We start from the raw sequence: 7,538 nt of genomic DNA on the forward strand, positions 1-7,538 counted from the left end.
TTGCGTCTTGTAGTCTGGACAGCGGAAATACGGTTGTCACGCTGCGCAGGGTGGCCCCGTGTCTTGGTCACCTGGGAATCCCCTGTGAATTTGGACTTCAGCTCGGCTGAGTCTCCTGGAAAAGGTCGCACCACCACCACCATTTTGTCCTGCGTTTATAGATCGTTGTCACGTTAAAATTGGGTGACCCGGGAGGAAGTATTTCAGTTACTTTTAGGGTTATTGAACCTTTTATTTTTAAACACTTCATACCAAAAGCTTGATCGTTCTTTTCCTTGCCACCTCTTCACATATCGGAGATAAGAGAATGTGAGAGTGGGCTGTCTGTCACCTCCATTGAAGTGGACTGAATATTTAAAAACATTAGTAATCATTGTGTTGTTCAGAACCAAAGTGGATGGGGCCATGAGGAGAGGGGAAGGGAGGGGAAGATGATGATAAGGATAAGGTTAGAAGGATGTTCTCATGGGCAGGACATGAGCCTGAGCAGGAAGCCTATGTTCAGCTCCTGACTCAGCCTTTAACTCCCTGCCGTTTCAGCTAGCAGCCGGTTAGCCTTCTGCACGCCTCCATTCGTTGTCTTTACTACATCAGGGACAGTGCAGTAATGAGTACTACTAATAATACTGAGCTATTCAAAGAGGGAGATGCCAAGGGCCATCTAAGTATCCAGACGGATGGGAATGTCATCACGCATGCACCCCTTGACCAGTTTGCTTCTGACCCTAAGATGGACTTCAGCTGACACTTCATCTGAATACATGTAAATTCACAGGAGAGGCGAGGGGATAGCAGGTGAGAGAGGAGTTTCAGTCCTCGCCCTTTCTGTGCACAGCAAGCACAACAGCCAAAAGATATTCGAAGGCTTACCTTTGCAGTTGTGGCACAGGGTTGCAGGGGGACGTCTGCATGCATGTGCTCCTTCAGATCTAAATTCGGCATTGTTTAAAACCTCTTACTGTGTTGGTGTTGCAGCAGCACGATGGATTTGAACAGAGCTGGACTAGAGAGTAGGAAGTGGCTGCTGTTTCATGCAAACTGTAGTTAACCTGCACATTCAGAAGGTATTTCATCTTCAGCCTTGGAGGGGACACTGAGATCATAGCTGTAGCGTGCCGTAAGGCAGGAGCGCTGCAGCCCGGCGCAGACACTGAGAAGCTAGCTTTACATGTTTTTTTACTTAGAATTGGGCTCCATCTAGTGATCTTCTGGAAAAGTCTTTGTGTGCAGGCTCTGTGCTGTTGTTTGAGTAGCCATTTGTATCTCCGGAGCAGGAAAACAATGCTAAGAACTGTACAGTGGAAACATCACATGCAGAAACGGGTCTCACTTGGCAGCTCTGTATTTCTGCTCTGTGGAGGCAGCATAGGAGTTCGCACCAGTGCAGACGCTACGTTATTCAGTATGCATTGCATTCTGATGCAGTGGTTTTCCACCCGCAATCACTAGGTCCGTGCCGCTCTTTTCATGAGTCCTACAGGACCCTGAGATGACCGTTAAATTGAAGTATCTAATGCATATGAGAATTAATGGAAGGAGCTTTCATTTTCATTGGAAACTTTTTTAGGGGTCCACCTCAAAAAAATATTCAGGCTAATGCCTGGGCTATTTTACCTACAATATTAGTGATCAGTTTTAAGTCAGGAGTGTTCAGTAGTACTTCATCACTCTACCTGAACGTTTTGTCCCTCATTGGCATTCCTCATGCACATGGTAATGCCCTAAGTAGGAAACAGAACAGTGTGCCCCATTTGCCAATGCCCCAGGCCGTGTGCAGTTGGTTACCTGCGCACAGTCAATATAAATTGCTGCCATTCCAACAAATGAGTTGTTTAAACCCAGTTTATACTGATATAAATGGTTCTCCAGGGTTCAGCGTTGAAGAATTAGGACATTGCAGAGGCAGTTACAAGAAATATTGCTGAGCAATATCGTTCAGTTATAGGCTTTAGTTATCAAAGGTACCAAAGAAAGCTCACAATAAAGTCAGGGAGGTAAGAAAATCCAGAAATCGTTTGTCAGTTGTCCCCTAGGAAAATTCACCAACACAACAGCACCATCTACTGATAAACGTGTGTTTGAGAAGACAGGCGGCCAGAGTTCCCTTTCCACGGAGGGTAAGTTACACTGCTTCAGCTGTACAGTTGGACATTTCCGTAATCTTGTAGAGTTGGTGTAAATGTAAAATGACATCCAAAATCATAACTCTTGAGAGAGGTCTGTGTGTCTGGAGACTAGATTTACCTTCACTATAAGCTTGTGTATGAAAGACTGAAAGAAAGTTGCCCCTCTGGCTGCTCTGTGGCCATAAGGCCATCTCCGACCCTTACTCTGTGTTGTAATGTAAGGAATAGCATGCGACCGAACAAACGTTAACAATAATAAGCACCTATTCCTTGTTTAGATGGGCCATCTCGTTATTTGAGTAGGGCACACCAATTTCTGTAATCAACAACACACAGGAGGGTGATGAACTTACTGTTGTGGTTTTGATTTCCCAACCTGGTGTGGAGCAATGGAGGAGTCTCCAGGGTGTGAGTGAGCTGTGCCATGGATGCGGGGACATCCGAGCTGGCTCCATGCAGAAGTAGGATGTGCAGGACAGCAATGGGCTTCATTTCAGGCTACAAAAATATACCTTGGTGTTACTGTAAGGAACTCACAATATTCGTTGTCCCGAGGCTCGCTGGCATGGGGTGACGTAGAAGATGATTGCAGTGTGGCATCTGTTAGGAACTGTTCTGCTTGTATCAAATGCTGTGTTTCTGCAAAAATTGTATTCCTGAGTGGCCTGGAAGGCCACCCTAGGACTGTCAGACAATGTTGCCATACCCATTAGTTGCAGGATCTTTTTCAATGAAAGAGAGATTAATTTCTTGTGCTCCACTGCAGCATAAAATGAAGCACCATCTTCTGTAGACAGACTGGAAGATTTATGATGCTTTTGATTTATGATACTTCTATGAAAAACCTCGTCCTTTTTTTTTCTCTCTGCTGAAATGGAAATGTCCAACCGGTATCTCTCTGACTCCCTCTGTAAATACGCTTTGTCTCAGAGCTCCTTCTGCTCTAAGATCCCTGGACAGCAACCCTTAGTGGAGGAGCAGGGATGGAGCTTCCCAAAACCTTCTCTGTGACCAAGACAATGTATCTGTAATAAGGTGTCTGAGTCCAGGATTATAAAAGCAACTGTCCTACCCTTTTCTGTATTTCTGTAGAAAAATACCTGCTGAGTATGTGCTAACAGGGAGGAAGTAATCTTGAGGAACTAAGCCAGGTATTAGGACACACTCTCCGGATTGTGAGACTGGTGCTCTTGAGACTTCCCTTTCCTTCACTAGCGGCTGGTTCGTAGCTAGAATTTGTAATTCCTCCTAGAAACCATGTTATAATCCCAGGTCAGGGCGGAGGGTGTTGAGAATAAAAGAGAAGTTGTTCTAGTTTGGTGATCACAAAGCATCAGGTAAACATCATTGCTTGCGAAAGAGCTCTATAAACCTGTTTTTTCCTCAGCAATGGAGAGAAAGGAGCCAGGCTGCTTGCTGATGAGCTTTCCTAGTTGTACGGGTAAAAGAAACTATTTCAGTTTCTGGCTTGTTGTTGGGCTTTTCTTTCTTTCTTTTTTTTTCTTTTTGATAAGTCTGAGACAAACACCTCCAGAGCAGAACTGAAAGACAGGCAAAAAAACCATGTATATAGTCTCTGTTTCAGACCACTGTGTACATGACAGACTAAACTAAAGATCCTATAAGAAGCTGCTTTTCTTCTCCTTCATATCACAATATTGTTCTGTAGAGCTGCCCTTTCTTTCTTTTAATATCACAGATGCGGTTTCTAAAGAACTTTCTGAGAGATTTAATAAGGTTGTTGCAACCGCCCAGTCAGACAAAGCTGTGTCCTCACTTCAACCTGACATACAGCCTGACATCTGTACATCTATATAATGCATCCCAGAGAGTGAATTTCTCATAACACCAGAAAAAATATATAGCTGTTACTCAGAGGAAGCAATGTTTCAGAAAAAAACATCACTATATTTTCAGCTGATGGTGATCTTTTCTTTATTGTAGCTGATACCGATTTCCACAAGACAGTGCTATCAAGGACAAACCTCTGTGCAAATCACTTTTGTATATAAACAAACTCGGGTAACTGTAGCATTCAGGTAAGTATCACTCCTCCAAGATATGCCATCTCTCAAAGAACATTTGATGACATCAGCTTTCTTAGCTCTCCAGGTGAAAGCAAACTCAGATATTTCATTTTTGTTAAGAAATGAGATATTTGAAAGTCTGAAATGTCTTTGATCCCAGATATTACTGTTACTGAATTGCTACAGCATGGCAAAAAGGCAGTGAAAATACCCAGTGGGATAGCCAAAATTAACCTCCTGTATTTAAACAGTAGTGCTCTCTCTGTGTAAACCAGGTATCTGTGATATCCAAGATACAACAAAATCAGGAACAGCATATCTAGACTGCGTGCTGGCTAAAATATGAAGCTTCACAGGGTTAACACACTAGCTTAGAGAGACAGGGCTGCTGCCCCAAAGCTTATTGCAAGATTCGGGCCTTATTGTTTGGTTATTTTCTCCTATAAGCTACTCTTCTAGTTTGGGGCAAGGCAGGCATAGCTGAGCTACTAAATTCTCTCTTGAAATAAGTTGTTTTGTGTTGTTGCTGTTGGGGATTTTTGGTAAAATCAGGATTAATATTTAATTTGCAGTTTTAGGGATTTTTGTGAGGATGAAAGAACTTTTGCCGTAGTGGGCTCTTATCCTGTAACAGTACTGTTTTTTTTTAAACTTAAAAAAGCAAACATCAATAAATAAATAAAAACGTCTTTTTCAATGAAAAATGTCCCCCGGCACAATAAGCTGCAGTGGGCCTGTCAGCATGTCCTCCCTCAGTATCTCCAAAGGATGCTAATGCGGTTCGACCTGCCACGAGCACAAAGAGAAGCCGCAGGATCCGCAGTGTAAGTTTTTGATCACACGAGATGTAATTGCCAGGGAGATCTAAAACTGGCATTTGAAAGCAGACATTGTGAGAAACGCTCCCAGGGCCAGACAGGGGTACAACTGCAGCCAAGATGACCACACTGCGCTTGCTCGCCTTTAGGATGTCAGAAGTGTTGGGGCTAAATGGTTAACCCAGTTGTTAACTCCAAGATGTGTGCCTGGACCCAGCATGCTTGTCCCTCCCCCAGAGCTTGTCAGAGAAATTATAAAACCTTAAGCAGCTTAAGAGAAGGATATTGCACAAATGAACATTCTCGGCTCTGTACAAACTGCGTGTGGATTGCAAAGGCCAGGATTTACAAGTGCGGGAACTTCAGAATGGGTACCCAACGCGGGTTTGCAGGTACAGTCACCTAAGACACCACACCAGGTCACTAGAGCAGAGTCGTTTCACTAGCGCAGCACCCAAACCAGCCTGCTTTGGGGCTGCCCAGCGTGGTCAGAATAACATTGAATAAAAAGCATCAGCTAAGCAAAATCAGGAGAGATGTCTGGTGGAAGAGATTTAGAAGTTTAGTGTAAGAGCACGGGATACTTTTGGCTGTTACTTACAGCATCAGATTGCCACCTTGTTACGTGTGAAAACACTCTGTTGCAAAGACTTTTAGATATTGAGAAATACTGTCTTTGTCACTGGTTTTAAAGATTTTCTGCACACGATATTCGTGTTTTGCCTGGGGTAGAGAGACGCTTTGTGCTCGGACAGCCTATCTAAGACAAAAAATGAATACAAAAAGCAAGGGAATATATTTGCTTTTTGCTCCTCAGCTGTCATCCTTGTGTACAGTGAGGCTATTTGATGCTTGGGCTGATGCTGGAAAGGCTTTGTCGGAGTTTATGGTGGGTGAAATTAGCAGAGGGTTGGCGTAAAGCCTTATTAACCATGATTCACACTGGATTTTTAAGGTCTTTGCCCTGTTTAAACTTGCTACTGGTTGCTGGTAAAACGGTGAACTTTGCTAAGAGCATATGTAGACAATATCGAGTAGTGAACCCAAACAAGCATAGCTTTCAGTAAGATATCATTTCAAGCAGTGACTTGAAAAATGTTTTGTATCCTACCAGTTGAACTCTTCTCAGTGGGAGACTGTTCGTAACTGAGACGTGTAGAACCAACTAACTTCACACAGAAGAATCCTGTCTTACTCCCTCATCTTTACTCTCTTTCCACACAAAGCTTATTTTGTAGAAACTCATTCTTGTAATAGTTAGAAAGAGTCATAATTTCTTAATGAAATTCCTTGCTCCTGACACACTCTGTAAAAAATAGCAACCCCTTAAGTAGACATCTGTTTGGAATTTTTGCAACGTTTAATACTTCCCAGAATAGGGCCATAAATTGCCTTCTGCTAGCTTTAATGCGCTAGCCGTTGTAACTTCTGCTTGCTTTGGTCAGCCATAGACTTTTGTGTAAGAGTTACATGGAAAGACCAGAAGAGGGGCTGAGAATGGGAGCTACAAATGGGTGCGAGCGAGTATATTTTCTCAAATTATAAGATACAGAAGAGAGCTGAGAGATTTAGAAGGTTTCTGAAGGGTCTGGCCCCCAGTGACTGTGAGCTGGGAAGAGGACTATAGTTACCTGTTGCAAGGAGAAGGAAATTACCATCCAGGACAAATAAAACAGCAAATACAGGCAGAAGCCATGGGAAGGAAAATAAGAGCAAGCTGCTGACTACAGAACAGTGTTACTGAAGGTTTGCAACCTGGGAGCTTACAGTTATGTATACGTTTCCCTGAGATTGCCACAGTGGGAGGTGGTGCAAAGCCTAAGAAGGCTGGAAGCCAAACCTGAGAAGGAAAGGTTGGAAATAGCTGTGTTCCTCTGGGATTTGATTAGCCCAGAATAGGTGAACTGAATCAGGGGACCAGGCCCTTCAGCAGCTGAACTGCTGAAAGCCTGGAAGGGAAACCTGAGGCAGAATAGCTGTAGCGTCACATCACGTGGCGATGTACTGCAGATCTGCATCCTGCTAAGTTGAACTACTTTTTATCCCTTGGAGAAAGGACTCATTAGCCCTTTTAATTATTTTCCTAACTGCTAGAACTCCAGATGCCATTATGTTATGTAAAATGACAATTGTATTTTTAACTTGTAAAGCATGTGAACTTAAAGCTCTTTCCAGTGATACAAATACAGCTCCATTTCAATGCGTGACTCATCTTCACATGTAGGAAAAACTCAGCATTTCACATCCCTGTAACTACACTCTCTGCACCAGTGATGAGTGACAGTTGCTGTGGGAACCATCACTTTTAGCATCCTAACCGTGCATACAACAGTGCAAAGAAATACTGGCTGCTTATTTGGCAGAAAAGGTCGCCTTTAGTAACAGCACCGACTATTTCAGTAGCCGTAGTGCCTGAAGGACCATAGCCTGTCCAGTATGGAGTCTCAATGCTTTGCTCCATAGCAACAGCCTTACTGTTTAAAACAGGTTTTAGAGTGAACGCGTCAGTCCTTTCCCCTTCCTAAACCGAGCGACCGGGGGGGAAGGGGCCGGCGGTGTTCCGGGCC

Source organism: Aptenodytes forsteri, unplaced genomic scaffold (assembly GCF_000699145.1).
Source record: "Aptenodytes forsteri isolate BGI_AS27 unplaced genomic scaffold, ASM69914v1 Scaffold578, whole genome shotgun sequence".
Classification (NCBI taxonomy): Eukaryota; Metazoa; Chordata; class Aves; order Sphenisciformes; family Spheniscidae; genus Aptenodytes; species Aptenodytes forsteri.